The sequence below is a fragment of the Artemia sp. Qi Xiang Cuo genome, chromosome 18 (assembly GCF_049724085.1).
Source record: "Artemia sp. Qi Xiang Cuo chromosome 18, ASM4972408v1, whole genome shotgun sequence".
NCBI classification, from domain to species: Eukaryota; Metazoa; Arthropoda; class Branchiopoda; order Anostraca; family Artemiidae; genus Artemia; species Artemia sp. Qi Xiang Cuo.
Genome location: NC_142811.1, coordinates 17,157,274 through 17,181,870, shown reverse-complemented (window position 1 = coordinate 17,181,870; position 24,597 = coordinate 17,157,274). Strand labels below are relative to the sequence as shown.

At 35.4% G+C, this 24,597-nt stretch overlaps 1 protein-coding gene across 7 annotated transcripts in view; it reads left to right on the top strand.

The window, feature by feature from the left end:
* Nucleotides 1-24,597, top strand: part of Rap2l (Ras-associated protein 2-like) — a 101,134-nt gene that overhangs the window by 11,418 nt on the left and 65,119 nt on the right. For 2 of the 7 annotated variants that reach the window (XM_089104469.1, XM_089104468.1), the window contains exon 4: nucleotides 6,215-6,275. The exons of 3 other annotated variants lie outside the window; for them this stretch is intronic. The gene's annotated coding sequence lies outside the window, so the exon portion shown is untranslated. Of the gene's footprint in view, nucleotides 1-6,214; nucleotides 6,276-19,152; nucleotides 19,226-24,597 lie in introns of all 7 variants that reach the window. 2 more of the 7 variants (XM_089104470.1, XM_089104472.1) reach the window with 2 other exon arrangements.

Genomic DNA, 24,597 nt, shown 5'->3' with positions numbered 1-24,597 from the left:
AATGCAATAAAAATCGTCACATTCATCACTCAGTGTTTTAAAGATTTCAAAGTTTATTCCCAAGATTTGACTGAGAAATCAATTAGACGAAGACCTCAAATAATGCCAGAAAGTCGAGTAGAAAACCAGTTCCGGTCAGTGACAACCTTTATTTGAATTCGCCATCTACCCCGAGAAAAATTTTATTCGAAATTCCGCCCTCTAACAGTCGAGTAATACTTTCCGGTGAATCTGCTAGTGTTCTGATGAATGATTAGCGCAGTTAATAAGTCGGTTTTTATTATGGTGGTTCGGAAATTAATAATTTAAAAGTTTAAAGTATAAATTTTTTTAATTTAATGCTTTTCTTAAAATTATTTGTTTTTTAATGTCAGTTTAAGTTTTTTTTTTTTTTTTTTTTTTTTACAGTTATATATATTGAGAAGACAATCGCCCCCTGAAATACACCTTGTACCAGCAGGTGACCTCATCTTCACGACAGGTTAACTTGTATTATGAGCCTGTGGTATTCTTCAGAGCTGTGAGGGACCAAACGATTGACGGATTAGGTACACAGGGCTGTCGCAAAGTCCCTAAAAGTCTCTAAAATCAAGTGAAGGTCCCTATTGGCCCCTTAAATTGATAAAGGTCCCTAAAATTCCTTTTCTTGCTTTGGTTTAGAGCTCCGTATCCTTCCTGTTGGGAACCTCTTCCCCCTTCCCTATATTTTTCTTTTTTCGTTCACTCCTCGGCTCAATTATTATTGATTGAGTAAAATATTTGGTTGAGTCTGACTATTCTGGGAAATCAGCAGACGGAATAGCAGATGTATTTGGAAAAATGTTCAGAGATACATTGGTCAAAACTTCTCCTTTGGGCGAACTAAGTTCGCTAATTTTTTAACCGAAGCTCTTGGACCCCATTTCCGGAAGATGACCCTTGATGAAGTCGGCAACAGTTATTATGTTGTCGAGTTTGACGAAACCACAAACTCAGAAAGTAAGAAAGAGCTTCAAATGAGGATTCGATTCTGGTCCGAAAAGATGAAACGAGTGGTAGAAAGACATCTGAAAACTGCATCTCTGTTCCAGCAGTAGGTAGTGCGAAAATCTGGAAACAAAATAGTTTGTGTGTTCTAGTTACCGTACCCTTATCTCTTTCATCATATTTTTGTATCTGATTTTTTGCATTCGAAAGTAAAGCGTTCAGAAAAAAGAAGATAAAAGCTCCTCCCATGACATGATGATTCTCAGGTTGTCTGTTTCTTAAGTATCATTTGGCCTCTGATCATGGAGACATGTCTGCAAATGATCATTCCCATTTTTTTTCGTAGTCAAGTGTCATTTGTTGTTGTGTCACTGTTTTTTCTTTCAAAAGCTTTCTGAAAACTGAGTTTTGGGGTCAATTTTGCATCCAGAATGGTCCCTAGAGGGGCCATTTTTTGCCTGAAAAGAGGTCCCAAAGTCCCTTTATCTCACCACTTGAACCTGTGGCAGCCCTGGGTACAGTACTCTATTGAACTCTTTTTTTTTATAGCGAGATGTCTACTCAGTTGGAGCACTGCAGAATCTGCAAAAGAAATGTCGAAGACGACTCACATTACACGATTATTAAACAGAAAGGAGCTGCCAGAATTAACCAATCTAGTCAGATGCGAAGGGATACCGTTGTGGTCACTGCCTGACAGAAGGTCCATGAGTTATGCAGAAAGAATTATACACACAGGCGTAACAATGACACTCAAAGGCGAAAGGACGAGTGGCTAGCTAAAATTTCCACTGCCAAGTGCGAGTTGCGGTCGAGTACTTCACAGTTCAGTTTTAACGAATGTTGCTTGTTTTGTGGCTGCCCTGTTGACCTCTCAGCTTCACACCGGAAAGGCTCAGATGTTTTCTGCGTTCAGACCATAGACTTTGACAAAACAATTAAAGAAACATGCGAACTGAGAAATGATGACTGGGTAGTTAGTGTTTCCGAAGGATATGCACCGTCCCAGACCTTCATGCCGCTGATGCCGTGTACCATCAGCTTTGCAGCAATAACTTTCGGACAAGCTGAGGGATTCCATTCAAATACGAGAACATGAACTATGAGCCTGAGAAAAAGAGAAGAAGGTCAGGCAGACCAGAGGACGAGGTGAAAACGGATGCTTTCATAAAAGCGATGCAGTTTCTTGAAAGGAATGACGAAGAACAGACAACAGTCAGTGATGTAGTTCAAAAGATGCGTGACGCTCTTGAGGTGGGTGTTGAGCCTTACAGCAATGTTTATATGAAGAAAAAAGTTTTCGAGCATTTCGGTACTAGAATTCTCATCTCGACTGTCGACGGAAAGTCGAATGTAGTGACTTTCACGGATACTGCGTCATCAATCTTAAATCAGTATCATGTGGAAGCAAGATCTGCAGATCCCGAGAAGGAAAAAGCACAGTTGCTTTGCGCTGCAGCAAAACTGTTGAAAAACGACATAAAAGGCTTACAGACAAACAAAGACGACTACGACGTTTTAGAAAAACTGTCAACCACTTCAGAAGCTGTGAACTTTGTACCTGACAGCCTCAGACTTTTCTTCGGGAAATATTTATTGGGAAGACCGTAGACCTCAAGATTGCTAGTATTGGTCATGCGATCATACAAGCAGCTAGACCACAAGCTGTAATTGCACCTCTGCAAATAGGTCTGGGTGTACAGATGCATCATCACTTTGCGTCGCAATATCTCATCGATACTCTGAACGCAATGGGATTGTGTTTGTCGTACTATGAAGTTCGGCGATTCAAAGGATATTCAGCCGTCAGCGCAGTTGAAGATCTGGATGAAATTCTCCCTAGCGGGTTTATTCACAACGTTGCCGACAACGTGGATCATGATATCTGCACTCTCGATGGCAACAATACTTTCCACGGTATGTGTATCATTGCCTCTGTGACACCAGCATCAAGTTCTGGTAGAATACGCATTCCTAGGATTAATCCCACTGCCGATGACATAAGAAATGCTCTAAAGATACGCATTGTGCACCATAAATCAGACGATTCCATACTCTCGCGAGTCAGATATGAAGGTCTGAGAGACTTCCAACCAGTTGTTAACTCTACCCTTGAAATCCTCTGGCATTCCTCCTGGTACCTGAAAACTCCAACACCGGGTTGGAATGGCACACAGCAAGCACTTATGGTGGGGAATCACCCAGGGAAATCGTCTATTGTTTTCCTCCCAATGATCGATTTTCCCAGCTAGTGACGACACCTGTAGTTACTCCACTTTGCGTTTTATTGTAGACCAGGCCATGTGACATGGATTTACTCCCATCGTAACCTTTGACCAACCTTTGTGGTGGAAAGCCATAAAAATGGTCGAAGCGGCTTCACCAGGAAGTGCACTTTCAAAAGTCGTCTTGAAACTTGGTGGATTCCATACCATGATGAGTTTTCTTGGAGCAGTGGGTTACATCATGGATGGGTCAGGACTCAGAGAGGTTCTTGAACACGTGTATGTGCCCAATACTGTTCCTTAACAACTGACGAGATGACTTCTTGTACCCATTCTAACAACAAAAGATGACTTCTTGTACCCATTAACAACTGACTTCCCACCAGCCCCGCGTATGCTCCTAAAGATCGTGAAGTGCTCCTGTCGTGTACAGTGTAGTTCAGCGAGGTGTAGCTGCTTTAAAAACGGCTTAGTTTGTACTTTAGCATGCAGAACCTGCAAGGGAAAAATGTGTTCCAACTCCCCAAAAATCGACAGCAACAATGATGAAGAGAACCTAGAACTCTAGTTGTTAATCCATTCCAAATGAAGAAGTTGTGAAACTAGTCGGAATCTGATTCTCTATTTTGTATTTTTTATAAGATTGATTCTTTTTAATAGACTGTGAATATTAGAAACTATGGGTTGACCCTAAATAGTATACGAAGAGTGTTTTAAGTGTGATTTACGATACTGACCACTGAAAACCAGTTCGGTTTGTAATTCACTTTCCCTAATTATTTTCTAAAAAAAATATAGACCATTCATTAATGATTACGATTTTTTTTTTCTGGTTCAGTGAACAACCTATTTGATTCTATTTTCGGTCTCAGCTCGTGATTCTACGTCAGAACCACACTTTCATTCAAGAAAATCGGGTTACAACGAAAATTGTATTTTTTAGGCGAAAAAAGTCGAAAAAATGCAGTTAGTTTTTGTATGGTGCTTCATACGCTAAATCCGACTTCGTTTTCGGTCTCGCCATGTTATTTTGGGTTAGAATCATACTTCAGTTCAAGAAAAACCGATGTCCATGAAAATTGCGATTTTTATTCGAATAACGGAAAAAATAGTATTAAAAGCCAAAAAACGGTTATTTTGCGTCGACTCAGAATATGCGAAAATAGATATGTTGTTCAGTTTTATTTTCTCTACAAGATGGTGTAAAAATCATTTCTGTAGCAATTTGTTTGGGGTCGACCTCTTTTTGGAGCTCATTTTCCTGTACTAATATAAATTCCGTTTTTTAAAGATTCGGTTAGTCCTAAGTGACTGAGCGGCGTCGCTCCTTACTACTGTTCGTTACCAGGAACTGTTTGATAGTTTACCCACGCTTCGACTTGTATTATTGATAGGAAAAATAACATTACAACTGATTGCAAGAGAAGAGCCAATATGAATGATAAATATCTACTTTTGACATCCCGTTTGTCATGTTTACAACGATGCATGCCTACTTTGATGATGCATGAAGATTGAACTTGTATTCTGTATTTTCACCTGGGCATTAAAAATAGTTTTGAGCTTTTTAATCAAAACGACTTATAAGTTGTCTGTATTTCAGGGTAGAGCAGTGCTGTTTTACGACCCGGACGTAAAATTAGAAGGGTTTAAATTCTTTTTATGATACCCCTTTATATCAAAGATGATAAGTAGGCCCTATGGGTAGATATAGGTCAAACTTTACGAGAGGGGGGTTCTTGAAGATCAAGTGCTTCTCCCGAGCAGGCTAAAAACGCGAGGAGTATTTTAAGGTCACCATTTTTTGTCCTTTTTATCCGAGCGTCTTTAAAACAATCTAATTGAGAAAGTTTTGTCATGTATTCCCCACCTATACGTGAACGGCCCCCCCCCCCCCGTTGCTGGTTGGTCTTCAATCACTTCCGACTTTTAAAAAAAGAATTTAATTTCTGACGTAATGAGCACCCTCCGAAGTTTCTGCGACCATGAGGTGGAGGTGGGGATGAGCAATGGGCAGCCCCCCCCCCCCCCCTATACGGAATAAATTCTGCTTATTTGGTAGAAAGTTAGTGGAGGTAGAAATTGATTTATTTTCCCCAGGACCGTATCCCGGGGTTTTGTTGGGGGGGGGGGGGGTACAAAAACGCATCAAAATATGAAATTGATATTTAATCCCTCTGATTTCCTGGAATATTTCTGGTCTACACTGCTGTTATGAAAGTAAAGAGCAATATTTAACCGCAAAAGGAGCAGAATATATTCCGTATAGGAGTGGAACTGCCCCTTCCGCATCCCCAATAAGTCGAAAGTGATTGGAGACCAACCAGCGGCGGGGGTTGGGTATATTCTGCCGGAAGGTATTCTCCCGGGGTAGACGCCCAGCCCCATGTGAATGAGAACATTTTTAGAATTTTACCTTAATGTGGAAATTTTATATACATAAGCTGGATATTTTAAGGGAGGGGCAATAATAACAAATTAGTTTTATTTGATACTTTAATTAAGGATTGCCCATGAATTCGGGAAGATCTAGGGTTTTGGAGGTTGGAGCCCCTCTGTATTCATCCCTGCCCCTATTGTGGAAAATTTTCCAGGTGGTCAAATGGGCCTTCAGATCAATCTTAAGTGGGAATTTGCCCCTCTTCTATCGTGTTTGCAAGTAAGTAGCCTATATAGGCCTAAGCAATCTGTCTATCCTCGTAGCTACCTACTAAAATGTGTCTATTCCCTTTGTTTTTTCTTGAGGCACAATTGAACGATTGCCTTTTTGTACTTAATGTGTTATCCCGACTAAACTTAAGAAATTTGATATGTTTATGACCGGTTTTTCTTTGTGCACTCGGATAATCAGCTTAGCCAGAGTGAGATAAACTACGATGGAAGTATATTTTCAATTAAATATTTAATATATAGGGTTGGTTAGGTATTTAATGTAATGCGTTCTGGGCGACCTGCTTTCCATGATTATCTGCTGTAGTTTTAATAGTTTTGTTATTAAAGTATTATATTTTCTTCCTATTTAGGTATAGTTTCATCATGATTAACCTAACTCCACTTCTTGAATATGGTCGAGGAAACACGTAAGTACGTGCCTGTTTTATGACACTTGGTATACATCATGAAGTGACACTTGCTCTGTTACATGTGGATCACTTTGTACAGGGACGTACGCAGGGGGGGGGGGGCTACGGGCCCGGCCCCCCCCGAAATCTCACGATTTTTTGCATTTTCCCATAATTTTCTGATTTTTCTCACAGAATAATGGGTTTGAAGGATTTGGCCCCCCCCCCGCGAAACAAATTCCTGCGTACGTGCCTGACTTTGTGCCACACATTGGCAGTTCTACCCAACCTTGCCTCCTCACGCAACATGTGGTACACCCATAGCATTCGATATGGTGCACACGATTTTTGAAAGTAGGAGCCCCTCGCATGAAAAAGTTTAAGAAAAGTGAAATGTATTATTGTCTATATTTATATCAATAATCAAAACGGTACTTATGTTATGTAGCTACTACGCTCGAGAAGTGAAGTTAGTCCTAATGAAATATACCTAGATATGATGAAGATATAATACTTTAGTAACAAAATTATGGAAACTACAACAGAGAATTACGGAAATCAGACCGCCCGGTACTCACTATATTAAATGGAATTTAAATGGTTTCTAACCTAAATACCAACTCTGTATATAAAATATTTAATTACAATGTTTTTTAATTAAAAAAACATTGTAGTTTGTCTCTCTCAGGCTAAGCTGATTATCACGGAGTACATACTGAAATACAGAAATAGACCGGTTATACTCAGACCTAGAACTTAAGTGTGGTGGCTATAATACATAATTACCATCAAAACTAGAGGTACAGGCATGTTGTAACCCGTATCAAACTTGAAATTACTTCTAGCAATATTTAAATTTGCAATCGAGTTATGACGGCCTATAGGAGATTCCATCTCTATGCAAAACTTAATTTATCAATCATACTTGTCCATCTATGTTTCCTCGGCTACTTAGAATTCAAATCAAAACCACATGCTTCTATGAAAAGGCAGTCGACCGACGATCTATGACTCATATGGTCGAAACAGCTGGAAGCAAAAAGCATTTAAAGTATCTAATTAATCTACTTGAAATGAGATAGTTGTTAACAAGCTAATGCAAGCCGGAAATGAGCAGGCTAGGCTTTGATCTCTAGGGTATTAATCTGAGAATATAGTGGACTAGTTTCAATTGGCACAAGTGCAAAGGGTTGTCGGTGTTCTTTGTAAGCTCTGGTGATCGATGTCAGGGTATTTTGTCGTCATTGTCTTTCATATTTATCACCTAATAAAGCGGTTTATGTATCTCAGATAAAAACAAATTTAACTTCAGTGTTATATGTACCGCCTTTGGGGGATTATGGGACTTGTGACGTCAATTCACGAAAGTGGGGGGGGGGGGTAAATATATTTGGTTCTATCCCATTATGCGGGCCTCTCTAAAAAGTAGTTTGGTTAATGCTAATGAAATAAAATAGGATGAATATATAATAGTTTAGAAACAAATTTGGGCTATACATTTGCACGTTAGAGAGGTGAGAGGTAAAGCATTGCATATATTAAATACTTAACCTAACCTAGGTACCTTTGGTACTCTTTTACTAAACGGACTCTTTTATATAGTGCTAGTTTGGTTAATGCTAACGAAATAAAATAAAATCGGATGAATATATAATAGTTTAGAAACAAATTTGGGCTATATATTTGCACATTAGGGGGGATAGGGAGCAAAGCATACCATATATTATATACGTAACCTAACCTAGGTATCTTCCCCCCTAAACCCCCCCCCCCCCAAAAAAAAAAACAATTTAAATACAGTTCTTGCCTTTCTTTATATCCCAGAAGGCAGCGTAAACCTGTTTTTCATCATGCGTCTTGGTCTATTTGATGACTGGTTTGCATTGCCGTATGTAAAAGAGTCAGTTTAGTAAAAGAGTACCGTACCTCCCCCCTAAACCCCAAAAAACCACAATTTAATATCGTATACGCAATGAAAACCTTGCTATCATTGCCTGCTCTATAGATTAACCCGAGAGACCCGCATAATGGGATAGTACCATATATTTTTCTAAACCTGAGGAGGGGCAGTTTTATCAATGAATATACCAAGAAAAGCATTTTTCAATGAAAATACCCAAAAAAGGTATTTTTAAAATCTAGGGGACAAGCGCCCCCTTCCCCCAATTGACTGCACTTGTTCTGGACATTTTAATTCTTTCGATGTCCAAATTTGCAAATAGTGTAAACCTCTATTTAGGTCCTTTCCATATACCCTTATTGTATTGGCAGATGTGATGGTTTACGTAAATTCCAAAGATAGACGATAAACGTTGGTATAAGGTCTTTATTGAATAACGTGAGAATACACACAGAGAAAATAAGGTAGCACAAGAACAACTAGCTAAGACGAAGGCGAAAGATGGACTGCCTTTAGAACTGAGCCAAGAATGTAACTTTCCTGGAACGGAAGTTCCAGCCCTGGGAACGACCCCTGTCCCACGACTAGCTTTTAGTCCCAAGAGCTCCCCCCCTGGACCGCTATCATTGACTCATAAATGCCCAACTAACTAAGAAAGGAGATACCCGGAAATGCTTCCCGAATTGATGTTAAATACTTTACAGATTCTCCCCCCTGTTTTTAGTTAAATTTTCCAAATTTGGCTTATCCCCTTCTCATTAAACCCCCAAACTTTAATTGAATTCAAAACATTCCCTTCCCAAATTATTCACTTCTCGCCTACTAACATTCTACAGCATGAACTAGTAAACAATTACATAATACAAACACTACACAATACTTGCATAAGTAAAAACTTACATAGTATAAACGAACCACACTAACAACAGTAGTCGGAAACTGGATATTTTAACACTTCATTTTTCTTTGTATATTTTAAAATAGACTTGTTCCCCATACCCCTGAATTTGATGAGGACAAGGAAAGTTGGGATTATGTATAAACTTTGAATTAGGGCAAAAGGAATGACCGGGAAAGGCTAATTAATCCTGAAAATACCAGCGACAAATAAATGAAATTGCAGAAACTCTAAAAATCATACCATGCAGCAATGACGTTAAGATATTATTCCCAATAAAATCCTCGGGGTTTTATTGCTGCGGAACGCCTCGGTTTAGACCTATTTGGTTTTTCTCTACTAGCTTGTGGTTCAACAAATGGCAGTGCTACTGGGGATTTTTCTACATTATTATTGGTGCTACTCTCCTGGACAGTATTACTTGTAGGACTAGTATGTTTCGACAAAATAGTAGATACATTAGTCATGTCATGGTGAGTATCCCCTGTGTTTACATCCACAAATAATGGGTTGATGGTATTGGACTCCTGGACTGTTAATTCCCCGTTTTGGCTTCTTGATTCTAAGTAGGCGGTGCTTGAGTTACCTTTATTTCTTAAACTTTGTTGCTGTGCTGCTGGTACATCCATACATAAAGAAATTTCTTTTAAACGCTGACCTAAACGCCCAACATCATTTAATGTCTTTTCCGATTCTTTAGTGATTGGTTTATTACTTACATACTCAGAGTACTCTGGATTTTTCGCAAGAAATACGGAGGGGTCTTTGACTGGTTTCATTAGTCTTATGTTTACTATTCTTCTTGTACCCTTTCCGTCTAGTTCCTGTAGTAGGAAAACTTGGTTTGGTTGTATTACTTTTATTATTATATATGGACCGCGAAATTTTAATTTTAACCCTTTGCATGTCATATCCTGAACATAGGTAATGTCTCCCTCTTTCAGCCTTGGAATTTTTGTGTTGTTTTTATTATATTGTCCGGCCTGAACTTCTCTTGATTTTTCGATTTCCTTGCGACAAACACTATGGAGGTAGAAAAGCTGTTGGACTTGGCTAGCTGCAAATTCTTCGTAACTGTTGAAGTCGTCCCGTCGCGGTCGCAGAAACTTTAAATCAAGATAGGAAATCGGTTGTCGACCGAACATAAGTTAGAATGGTTGAAATTTTGTGGTTGATGAAATAGCGCTATTGAGTACCAGTTGAATACTTGAAATATACTCCGACCAATTAGACTTGGATTCATAACAGTAGGCCTTGCATATGTTTTTGCACGCCTTTACTCGGTTTTCACATAAACCATTCGAAAATGGGTTATAGCCACTAGAAAATCGGTGATCAATCTTGTGCTTAGCACAGAAATCCCCCACCACTTTAGAACGGTAACTTGCATGTTTATCCGTGAGCAATATATCAAATAACCCAAAATAAGAAATAATTTAGAGGTTTACAATAGGTTTGTCGTCGACTTTTCAAATTGCCCTCCTATCCTTCGAATCTATGTCTGCTTTATAAGACGAAGCAGGGAGGTTCATCAACGAGACATTCTAAAATTGAGATCTGTTTATATTGCTCTCCTGGGTGTTGTTACATGGCCTTTATCTATCTGCTCTTTAAGCTGTGTTACTAACCAACTTTTGTATCTGAAATGCCATCTTGTAGTGTCTGTAACAGAGGTGGTTTTAGGGGGGGGGGCAGAGGGTGCTGTAAAGTCTCTTCCTGATTTAAATTGTCTTAATAGATTAACCTAGCTGTCAATATTTTTGTTGCAACACATCTTTCACTTGTCACGGAATCCAAGAGGACAAGAGAATCCAAGAGGACGATTTCACATGTCAAGAGGCCTGAACCGCCACTGCTCTGTAAGGAGTTCACTCTATGCTAGAATTCTACCTACTTGCTGGGCACATTCAGAGTTGGGGAGAGGATGGAAATCGGTATTGTCAGGAGCTTCATAATTTTAACTCCAATAATTTCTATAGGCAATAATAAAAAATCTAAAGTCTAGTCGAAATATCACAATGTTTGAACAGTCGATTGATCGGTCAAGTAGTAAGACCGTATCCAGGGGGGGGGGGGGGGGTTACCCGGTTTTAAACCCCCCCACAAAAACCCTTAATAAGGGATTTTGACCGTAACTCTATTTTTTTGTAAGAAAATTATGGAAAATACAATTATCTGGTTCAAATGTGAAACTTAAGTCCATTTTTGGATCGAAAAATAAAACTATTTCCGTAAAATCTGAGCTAATAAGGGTTTTTGACCGTAAACTCTAGTTTTTTTAAGAAAATTATGGAAAATACAGTTCTCTAGTTCAAATGTGAAACTTAAGTCCAGTTTTGGATGCTCATAATGATGAGGACTGATGGTTCTAATTCAATATTTTTTTCATAAAAACAAACTATTTATTTATAAACTTCGAAATTATTCAACTTTATTTATTTGTTTATTTATTGAATTTTTTGTACGTATCTTAAAATGACAAAATATGCTTACGGCTCTAACAATTCTACTCTATGATTACTCAGAGACGCAATGTGGCTTTCCCATTGGTATTCTATGTCCGGTTATCGACACTACCTAGTCCATTGCATGTATTAAATCAGTATTTTTTACGCAGTGGAACGATAAACACATAGGTCATATCTTTAAAAATAGTGAAGATGGAGCATTTTAATAAAGTGTGTTCACATGACAATGTTATTGTAGCATTGAATGCCGACAAGGAGAAGTATTTAAACCATGAAACAAGTACAAGTGGTAGCACTATTGGAAATGTATGCATGCATTGTCATGATAGTAAGGAATTAAATTTCTTTAGAATACCAAAAAAATTCCATTGTACAAATGGTGGATATGTGAGATTGAGATCTCCAGAGACAATTGCACTCAAAGAGAATACCAACATAAAAATAATCGTTGATGATAGAGGACAACTCCTTGCTACTGTTGCAGGTAACACATTACCTACTGATACATCCAATCGTCAGCTTTCGGGTATTAGCATTCAACGGAAGGTCAAAAAAAGAAAGGCCTACTCTTCTACTTATATCGTAAACCCTATCTTGTCTACGTGTCGAAACTGTCACCTGTGTAAAAACAATGTGATAATAGACAGTAAAATTGCCAGAAAAATAAAAAGGGCATTGGCAGAAAATATCACTATGGAATATAAAGATGAATCGATGAAAAACAAAGCACCAGCAAACGTTACTGCCATTGATCAAACAGTCAATGAACCAAAGACGAAAAGTATATTGAGCCTATTGATGACACACCAGTAAAAATTGTGTATGACTCAAAATGGAATAATGATTATTCTACTGATTACGAACTAAGAGAAGACAATAGCTACAATATCAAGAGTGAACATGGTGAACTATTTTATGGAACAGATTCAAAATGTCCAAAGTTGTTCATGGATATGAATAATGTATAATAATATATTTTTGTATCAATATTCTACATGGCATTATTTCATTAAAAATATGTTATGCATTACATTGTTATGTGTTCATTATTTTTAGAGTAAACTAGCATAACAAACGTTTAGAATATCTATTAAAACATCGGAGATGTAAGAAAAGGAATTTGTATACATCTATTGTCAGACACATGGGGTAACATTGACAAAATCTCGGTATCAGAATGAATAAATTCCTTATCAACATCCGTTGTTGGATATGTCATTATGTCATTATGAAACAATTGTAAGTAAGTAAGTAACAAACTCTTTCTTGAATTCACCTCTTGAATACACAGTACAGAACTTTAATTAAGGAAGTTATGAAAAAAATATTAAACAATCTCAGTACTAACATCCATTATCTATTGATGTTGTTTGCTAGACACACATTACAATAATTTCCCGAAATCTAAGCATAGGACTGATTAAATTTTATATCAATATCCATTTCTCGGATACATAGGAAAAAGTTAACAAAATCTAAGTGTTAGAGTGAATAAATTTTATTTATCAACATCTTTTGTCAGATACATGGGATAAAATTGACAGCTAAGTGTCAGAGTGAATAATTTTTTTTTATCAACATCATTTGTCAGATACATCAAATAAAATTGACAAAATCTAAACTTCAGAATGAATAAATGCTTTAACAACATCCTTTATCGGATATGTCGGAAAAAATTGACAAAAATCTAAGTATCAGAGGGACTAAATTCTATATCAGCATCCTTTTCTCGGATACATAGGATAAAATATCGGACAGAATTGATAAAACTTCTGTATTAGATTGTTTAAATTTTATTTCAGCATCCTTTTCTCGGGTGCATGGGGTAAAATTGACAAACTATTGGTTTCATATTGATTAAATTCTACATCAACATCCCTTTCTCGGGTACATGGGATAAAATTGACAAAATCTAAGTATCAGTGTTAATAATTTATTTTTATCAATATCTTTTATCAGTTACAACAATTATAATTAACAAAATCTAAATATCAAAGTGAATAAATGCTTTTTCAGCATCCTTTGTCGGATATGTTGAATAAAATTGACAAAATCTAAATATCAGAATGAATAAATGTTTCAACAACATCCTTTGTCGGATATGTTGGATAAAATTGACAGAATCTAAGTATTAAAATTATTAAATTCTATATCAACATCCCTTTCTCGGATACATGGGATAAAATTGACAAAATCTAAGTATCAGAGAGAAAAAATTCATTGTCAACATCCTTTGTTGGATATGTCGGATAAAACTGACAGAATCTAAGTATCAGAGTGATTAAATTCCATATCAACAGCCTTTTCTCAGATACAAGGGATACAATTGACAAAATCTAAATATCAGAGTGAATAAATGATTTATCAGCATCCTTGAAATGCATTATCAATATCATTTGTAGGTTATATCGGATAAAATTGACAAAATCCAACTATCAGATTGATTAAATTCTATATCAACTTCCCTTTCCTGAATACTTGAGATAAACTTGACAAAATCCAAGTATCAGAGTTTTTAAATCATATATCAAAATCGCTTTCTCAGATACAAGGGATAAAATTGGCACAATCTAAGTATTAGAGTGAATAAATGCTTTATCAGTATCCCTTAAATGCATTATCAACATCAAATGTCAGACACATCGGATAAAATTGATAAAATCTAAGTACCAGAAAGAACGTTTTCAAAGTTTTTAACGGATACATCAGATAACAGTCATAAAACGTGCGCGCACGTAACCTCGTCTAAATTAACCTTAATAAATGAAATAAGGCTATGTCGACTTTGCATGTCTCTCTCACTATGTATGCGCCGTCGCGGTGTACATTCCATATCTTTCTCGGTTTTGTGTCTAAATCTACGTGTTTGTATGTGTTTTTATATCTCTCACTCTTTTCACCTGTGTGTCTGGGCGGGTGTTTGCTAATTCCAATGCATGTCTGGCCACTCTAAGTGAACTTAAATTAACTCAACATTTTGAATATCTCTCTCACTATGACTGTGTGTCCGAGCGGGTGTAGTGCCATCTATAACCGGTCTAACCTAAATTCAACGTAAAGACGCATGAAGTCAAAACAAATAGAACTTGGATTTTATGACTGTTATCTGATGAATCCGATAAAAACTTTGAAAACGAATTTATTCTTTCTGGTACTTAGATTTTATCTATTTTATCTGATGTGTCTGATATTTGATGTTGATAATGCATTCAAGAGATACTAAAAAAGCATTTATTCACTTTAATACTTAGACTGTGAAAATTTTATCTCTTGTATCTGAGAAAGGGATTTTGATATAGAATTTAATAACTCTGATACTTAGATTTTGTCAACTTTATCCCAAGTATTCGAGAAAGGGATGTTGATATAGAATTTAATCAATCTGATAGTTAGATTTTGTCAATTTTATCCGATATAGCCTACAAATGATGTTGATAATGCATTTCAAGGATGTTGATAAATCATTTATTCACTCTGATACTTAGATTTTCTCAATTTTATCCCATGTATCCGAGAAAGGGATGTTGATATGGAATTTAATCACTCTGATACTTAGATTCTGTCAGTTTTATCCGATATATCCGACAAAGGATGTTGTTGATATGATATGCTATATGATATGCTAAATTTTTGATATGCTAGCTTACTCTAAAACTAATGAACACATAACAATGTAATGCATATATATTTTTAATGAAATAATGCTATGTAGAATATTAATACAAAAATATATTATGATACATTATTAATATCAATGATTAACTTTTGACATTTTGAATCTGTTCCATAAAATAGTTCACCATGTTCTCTCTTGATATTGTAGCTATTGTCTTCTCTTGGTTCGTAATCAGTAAAATAATAATTATTCCATTTTGAGTCATACACAATTTTTACTGGTGTGTCATCGACAGACTCAATATGCTTTTCGTCTTTGGTATTATTTGGTTCATTGACTGTTTGATCAATAGCAGTAACGTTTGCCGGTGCTTTGTTTTTCATCGATTCATCTTTATATTCCATGGTGATATTTTCAGCCAATGCCATTCTTATTTTACTGGTAATTTCACTGTCTATTATCAAATTGTTTCTATACAGGTAAGAGTTTCATCATGTAGACAAGATACGGTTAGTGAAATTTGTAAAACAGTAGGCCTTTCTTTTTTTACCTTCCTTTGAATGCTAATACCCGAAAGCTGACAATTTGATGAATCAGTAGGTGGTGTGTTACCTCCAACAGTAGCAACGAGTTGTCCTTTATGATCAACAATTATTTTTATGTTGGTATTCTCTTTGATTGCAATCATCTCTGGAGATCTCAGTCTCACATATCCACCAACATAAGAGTTTAATTTTTTCAGTATTCTAAAGAAATTTAATTCCTTACTGTCATGACAATGCATGCACACATTTCCAATAGTGCTACCACTTATACTTGTTTCATAGTTTAAATACTTCTCCTTGTCGGCATTCAATTCTACACTAACATTGTCATGTAAATAAACTTTATTAAAATGCTCCATCTTCACTTTTTTTAAAGATATGACTTATGTGTTTATCGGTCTACTGCGTAAAAATATTGATTTAATGCATGCAGTAGACTAGGTAGTGTCGATAACTGGCCATAGAATACCAGTGGAAAAGCCACATCGTGTCTCTGAGCAATCATAGAGTACAATTGTTAGAGCCGTAAGCACATTTTGTCATTTTAAGCTACGTACGAAAAAAATGAATAAATAAAAAAATAAATAAAGCTGAATAATTTCGAAGTTTAAAAAAAATAGTTTGTTTTTATGAAAAAAATATTTAATTAGAACCATCAGTCCTCATCATTATGAGCATCCAAAACTGGACTTAAGTTTCACATTTGAACTAAAGAATTGTATTTTCCATAATTTTCTTACAAGAAACTAGAGTTTACGATCAAAAATACTTATTAGCTCATATTTTAGGGAAATAGTTTTATTTTTCGATCTAAAACTGGAGTCAAGTTTCTAATTTGAAGCAGATACATGAATTTTCCATAACTTTCTTACAAAAAACAAGAGTTTATGGTCAAAAACACTTATTAGCTCAGATTTTACAGAAATAGTTTATTTTTCGATCCAAAACTGGACTTAAGTTTTATTTTTCGATCCAAAAATGGACTTAAGTTTCACATTTGAACCAGAGAATTGTATTTTCCATAATTTTCTTACAAAAAACTAGAGTCTACAGTCAAAAACCCTTATTAGCTCAGATTTTACAGAAATAGTTTATTTTTCGATCCAAACCTGGACTTAAGTTTCACCTATGAGCCAACGAATTGTATTTTCCATAATTTTCTTACAAAAAACTAGAGTTCACGATCAAAAACCCTTATTAGCTCAGATTTTAAGGGAATAGTTTTATTTTCCGATCCAAAACTGGACTTAATTTTCACATTTGAATCAGAGAAATTTATTTTACATATTTTTATTACAAAAAACTAGAGTTTACGGTCAAAAAGCCTTATTAGCTCAGATTTTACAGAAATGGTTTATTTTTAGATCCAAAACTGGACTTAAGTTTCACCAATGAGCCAACGAATTGTATTTTCCATAATTTTCTTTCAAAAAACTAGAGTTTACGGTCAAAAACCCTTATTAGCTCAGATTTTACGGAAATAGTTTTATTTTTCGATCCAAAATGGACTTAAGTTTCAAATTTGAATCAGAGCATTGTATTTTCCATAATTTTCTTAATTTACGTGCGCGCACGTAACCTCGTCTAAATTAACCTTAAAAAATGAAATAAAGCTATGTCGACTGCGCATGTCTCTCTCACTATGTATGTGCCGTCGAGGTGTACACTCCATGTCTTTCTCGGTTTTTGTGTCTAAATCTACGTATTTGTATGTGTTTTTATCTCTCTCACTCTTTTTGACGGTCAAAAACCCTTATTAGCTCAGATTTTACGGAAATAGTTTTATTATTCGATCCAAAAATGGACTTAAGTTTCACATTTGAACCAGAGAATTGTATTTTCCTTAATTTTCTTACAAAAAACTAGTTTACGGTCAAAAACCCTTATTAGCTCAGATTTTACGGAAATAGTTTTATTTTTTGATCCAAAAATGGACTTAAGTTTCACATTTGAACCAGAGAATTGTATTTTCCATAATTTTCTTACAAAAAACTAGAGTTTACGATCAAAAAACCTTATTAGCTCAGATTTTACGGAAATTGTTTTATTTTTATATCCAAAAATGGATTTAAGTTTCACATTTAAACCAGGGAATTGTATTTTCCATAATTTTCTTACAAAAAACTAGAGTTTACGGTCAAAAACCGTAATCAGCTCGGATTTTACGGACATAGTTTAATTTTTGATCCAAAACTGGACTTAAATTTCACATTTGAAAGCTACGATCGCAATGAATGGTACTTGTTATCAGAAAAAAATGTCAATTGCCAAAAAAAAAGGAAAAAATAAGACACGCTATGCTGAATGTGCTTCAAAAACCCATCTGGTTGAAAACGTTTTTGTTCACTTTATAGGTAAAGGTTTGCTCGCTTTTTACAATGTGTACGTGAAACTGTAGTGTATATTCTTGTGTAATTCCATGTAAGTTTGAAATTGCGTACACCCTTACTACTTTTGTCTACTAATGTCTTGATATTATTTCCGTCCTCTAACACACTCCCATGTACTTGCCCGAGTAAATTTACCTTTTCATGCACCCATGCGGGTGGACGGGTTTAAAATTGTCAGTGTAATTTATCTATGCCCACCCCCACCCCTCTAAAAAACACAATTAATTTTTGTATATTACATTTTATGCCCAAGAGCTAATGATTTTCGGCAGTAATAATAATAATAAAAAAAAACTTCTTGTTCAGTGTCTTTCCTCATTTTGTAAAATTTTGCTTGTTTTGTAAGTTCACACCATTTAAGCTGTTGCTGTTGTTGTGACTTAGAGCCTGCTATTGGCTATAGGGAGCGCTTTTAATTGGGGCTGGGTGTTTTCCCCTCTAGGTTTTTAAAATGCATTTTTTGGTATCTTCATAAAAAATTCAAAAACCAGTAAAATTCCCCCCTTGATTTATAAAAATATTCCCCTCCACCACCACCAAATGCTGGTGAATTGGCGCCGCTGGTTATAAGTAAAGGTACATGTGGCTAAAATTTTACCGGATTATTTTTATGGTTATTCACTTCTTTATCCAAATTTACACTTTTAAAAATAAGATCTGGCATAAATTAAGGCCACACGCGGTATTTCTTTTTGGAGGGAAGGCAGTCAAGAATCGGATCATGGTTGCAGCTGTAGCTGTAACTTAGTAAAGAACGAACTACGGCCCATAGTAACCAAAAATAAAAACACGTTTTAATAAAAACTGGCTAATGAGAAAAAATCGCTATTTGTACCTGATTCAGGAATGTAGATTATTATCTCGATTAGTCTTATTTTGAAAAAAAATATGGAAATTTCGAAAAATAGCCTAAAAAACCCTAAAACACGGTGTCGGCTCGACATAAAAAGTGTACAATGGAAATCGCCATGGCGAAAAACCGTGTACAGGAAACTTACAGTTCCCTTGCTTGACGAACAAGGAAAATCTTTTTTGCATTGGTAGTAGCACTGATGTGTCCTTATTTTTTTTTCCATGGCTAGCAGGACACTGGAACATCATAGAGAGCTGTTTAAGGGCTCATTTCAAAGGAAGTTGCTGTATTTAATGCCTTTTGTAAGTACCAAAACGTTATATTTAAAATAAATACTTTTTTTTGACGAAGATGCTAACGTTCAATCTTAAGGTCACAACTTCGAGCTCAGTGCTAGTTTTCTTCTTTTGTTTTCGTCGGTAGAAATTTATATGTTGGAAATGTATTATATTTTGAATAAAATTTGCATTTTGAGGAAAAATCGATACTAGAGTATTTGACATGTGCAGATGTATAAAGAATTTGACTAAAGGGGGCGGGATCTTTTCTCTTCTAAAATCATTGTTTCCAAAGTCATAATATATGCAAGACTTCTCTATTTTGTCTCGCGGCGGGGGGGGGGGTCGTTTTGAAACTTTTAGGGGCAATTTTTAGGAGTCGAGGGACAAGATGACTTGTAATTTTGTGCTGGGGGTGTAAACAATTTGTCTTTAATCTTGCAGTATGTACTGTCTTTTTCTTTTTATGTCTGTCGTCCGACCGGCATCGCTGCTAGTTTAAAAAAAAGTATTTTAAATCGAGTTCAGAAATGTCAATGTCAGACACCTACCTGAGAGCTCGGGGCTTGCCCTTTCATGAAGTAATTTAAAAAAGACAAAGTTTTTCCGAGGGAAGTAAAGAGCGAAGTTGAAACTTAAAACGGACAAAAATTTTTACTTCATAGCCTATTTAATATATATTAATACAAGGCCGTATCCAGGGGGGGGGTTTACCCGGTTTTAACCCCCCCCCCCCCCCGAAATTTTTGACCGAGTAGAAAATTAGTAAAACCTAGGTAAAAATTAGTTAAATTAGTCGAAAACTGAGTAAAAAATTAGTAACTCCCCCCGAAAAAAATCCTGGATCCGCCTTTGTATTAATATAACAAGTACAAATAAACCAACTAATTATGTTTCCCTATACTTTTATGATTAAACTAGCGCTTTACTGAAAACAAAAAATAATACAGGAGTTTTGGTACAGTAAAAGCAAACCAATCAAGAACACTTTTTACAGAATCAAAATATTATCTATCCCTTCTAAGATAAAGCAACAATTCAATTTAGGATGTTCTTTATTTTTTTACACTTAAATTGGTATCACTTCCGCACAATGGCTCAGTTCAATGAATTGCTCTGGTTTTGGTTCTTAAAAGGACATATCATGATTAGTTTGTACACTAGTTTGAATTAAGGCCATCTTGATAGTATTAGGACTATAGACTAGCTCTTAGAATTTGTATCATAGCTTGAAATTCACTCTTGTATGGAGAGAAACAATAGGATTTCCAGAGTTCATATCATGTCTTATTTGATCTTCATTGCAAGTGATACTAAAGCATATTTCTTACAATTTAAGAATGTATATTACCCACTATTGGTATTAAAGCTGGTAAGAGCAAAATGCTGCTTCATAAATCAATCCAATATTTCTGTATGCTGTTCAATTACTTCGCGGTTATTAAAAAATATTTGGTTTTACGCTTATGTTTTTAAGATTATTTTAATTGTATACTGAAAATTACTAATGTCAAAACTGGTGTAAGACTATGAAAACCTTTATAGATTAGTTTAGTTTTTTCAGATTACATACTCACTATTGACTCTTGAATAAATAATCCTGTTTTTTTTATACTTGAATTTTGTGTTTTCAGTAGGCCTAAAGCGCTAGTTTTGTACAATCATAAAAGCATAGGGAAACATAATTAGTTGGTTTATTTGTACTTGTTATATTAATATATATTAAATAGGCTGTGAAGTAATAATTTTTGTCCGTTTTAAGCTTCAACTTCGCACTTTACTTCCCTCGGAAAAACTTTGAAGAGCATTGCCAAGTGCTGAAAACCATGTTGTGACGAAGATGGGCCCAGGATTGCACAAAGCCTCCATTCATGGAGGTCTCAGGGACTTCTTGCTGTCCGGTTCTAAGCCGGCTTAAGCACTTCGGTGTAGACTTGAGAAGATATGTGATCCCCTTCCTGCACTGGTATCCGGGATCATTGCTTTTCCTGGGGCCAAAATAATTTCAAAGATTAAAGTACATGAAAATTCGAACTTGGAATGTTACGACGTTAAAAAACGACCATCGTAACGACATTTTAACTGACGAGTTCAGAAGATTAGAGCTGGACTTATTAGGAATTTCAGAAACTCATATCCCAGGGGTAGGAAGCATGAAACTGGGTGATATAAAATTTATTTATTGAGGCAGGAAGGATGGGGCCCAGGCAGGAAGTAGGGCTCCTGATGAATAAGGAAGCTGCCAGCTCTTGTTTAGGTTGGGGAGGTATTAATAATGGAATGCTAATTGCTCATTTTATGACTAGAAAGTTCAGGGTTTCAGTTATAGTAGTATACGCCCATGTAGAACCAACAGACAGAGATAGTATATACCATCTATTGAATTTGCCAACGCCCCCGTACCAAACAGTTTTTTCTGTTAGGTAAACAGGTCATTACACTCGGTCATTACACTCTTTGTCAAGAGGATTTGCGTAATTTCAAAATTTCAGTGTCTTTTTTTAGCGTTAAACCAATAACCGGTGTCTCTTTGTACCCGACAATTATTTTTATATATATTGAGATTTCAAAATTGATTCTCAATCAGTTTGAATAGTTTATATTCGAGATTAAAGGCATTTTTTGTAAAAAGCATTTACATTGAAAAATGGATAATTATAACCAATTTTTGGTGAGTAAAAAATATTCTCATTATTATATTAAAAAGAAATTGTCTTGTCATTAAGTTAAGGAAGAAATTCTTTCCTTATACTAGAACTAAGGGTACTTATCTACTTAGAAGCCTGTTTTTAGGAGCTGAAAAACCTCTAATTCTCTTATAGGTTGAAATTTACGGTGTGATTTTTTTTTATCGAGATCAATGGGTCTTTTAGATGTTTTTTGAAAAAAGTGCTTAGCTTTCGATCGGCAATTTGGGATTAGAATAAAATGCTGATTTTTTCATGTATTGATTGTTACAAAAGCTTCCTTTTTTATAAAGATCAATGACCCTTTTTTTTAGGGGTGTTTTTGAAAATACTTCCAGGCCAGTCTGCAAAAAAAAAAAAAAATTGTATTGTCATTAAGTTAATGAAGAAATTCTTTCCTTAAACAGTGTGGTTACCTATTTTAAAAATGTATTAATTTTTAAAAAAGCTTCCTTTTTTTTATCAAGATAAGTGGCTTTTTTTTTATGTCTGTTTTTTAAAATAATTAAAGGCCAGTATGCCTTTAAAGTTTGATTTTTTATCAATATCAGTGGCCTTTTTTATGGAATGTTTTTGAAAAAGTGCTTATCTTTAGATCAGTAATTTGGGATTAGAATAAAATGATGATTCTTTTAATGTATTAATTGTTACAAAAGCTTCCTTTTTATTACAGTGTGATTTTTTTTTATCAAGATTAGTGTTTTTTTTTTTTAGGGATTTTTTTTTAAAATTCTTCATGGCCAGTCTGCGTTGAATACTCACTTAATTAAATTTAATGCTTTCAAAACCCTCACCCCCCCCCCATTTCCTAAAAAAAAAATTTTTTTACCTTATAACCCTATTTAATAAAAAAATTTGTTTGTTTTGCAATCCTTTTTTTTTAAGGTCCATTTTTATCTAATAGGGGGGGGGGGGGGGTTTACTGAGCCCAGCTTATTAAATTTTTCACTTCTTAAATGTCTATTTATGTTTACATTTGATTTAAATCTGATAGTTTTACTTTACTGTCACATGCAATTCTTCTCCATATTGTTTAATAAGGAACGCAAATACTGCTTTTTAAGTTTGAATTTACAAATACAGTCACGGAAGCATGGACGTAGGGGGGGGGGGGGGAGGAGCAGTTTATAAAAGGCCCTCCATCTCACTATCAAAACCCCTGATTTTGAAATCAAGATGTTTTTTACACTACTTTAGATGTCTAACATAAACTGAATTATTTTCCAAAAACCCAAAATTCATTTTTGCTACATGCTAAATTTTTGTCTTTTTTTTTAAAGGAAGAATATACGTGCAATAATCCCCCTTCTGAGAAGAAAGCAAGATATGGCGAACCTTCATTAATACAGACCGCAAGGGCGTCTGTTATCAAATTCGCTGGAAAAGTTACACGCGATCTGGACCATCCATTGAGCACCCAACTTATAATGACAGCGCCCTCTGACTCCCGCGTTAGCTCCATGGCAACTGGAAGGAAGTTGAAAAGGGAATGGACTACTTTATACAATGTCTCAGCTCGGCCTACTGAGCTCGACCCCCTTCAAGTTTTACAAAGTAGTTCAGATATAGAGGCCCAGTCAGAATTTGTAAGTATATACATAATTTTTTCAAAAATAAGACAAAAGTTTCTCAGGCGCATAGCTTTTGGTGAGTTAAAAAAAAAAAAACTTAAAATTTGTTTCTAGGCTATTTCATTTTATTTCATTAATCAAATTAGCAATATATATATATATAAAGGAGTGCTTATACGCATTTTCTACAAAAAAAACAAAAAAAAACTTACCTTGTAACTTCTAACCAAGATAAGTTCTAATGCAATAATTCCTTTTAAACAAAAAAAAAACAATTTGGTATTTCACGCTTGGCAAGTCACCCTTAAACTGATATTATTGCGCTACAATCAGGTGCATTGTATCAAATCGTCCCATCGTATTGAATTGTAAATGTGTTTCCTTTGACAGGAAGAGGTTTTACTAATCTCCAATTATGGGTTTCACAACTCAGGCAATTATTTTCGTTTTTTAAAGGTTCAAGAAAAGAATGAGACTGTTCTATTTGAACAGTGTTGTGAAATCCGATACCCCCTCAACTCGGAAAGGGTATCGATCCTCTTACCTCGACGGAAGCTCCCGGTTCCCATGGGTTCTCCCCGGGAAGGGGTTTGGGGGGGGGCGGGGGTCTCTAAAAAGGACCAACCAACAATTTAATTTTTGATATGGATGGAGAAAAAATTTATTCTCTCTTACAAAACATTTATTTAGCACAGGTTGAAACAATCCGTTGGCAAAAGACAGAGAAAAATACGGATTATTGAGAAAGTAACAACACCACCACCAACCACCGACATATGGACTTTGTGTCCTTTAACTGAAGCCGAGGAGCAAGTTTTCGTACAGCATACTGCGTCAGTCAAACAATGGTCAAGTTTCATTAACAGTTATGATGAAGAGGCTCAAACAATCGAATTGGACTCAAATTTTGCATTTTTATTTTAAAAAAAAAATTTTGGAATAAAACCATTAATTTTTTATCATTCTCTTGTTCTAACTTATCGTTCTAAGAATAAAACTACATTTTCCCGACAAAAAAAAATAATTTTTTTAAAATGTTCAGTTGAAATTATGAAAGACTTGAGGCAATGTAACTTTTTTTTCTTTTTCTTTTAATTGTTCAGGTGGTGGGACAATGACTATGAGAAATTGACAAAGT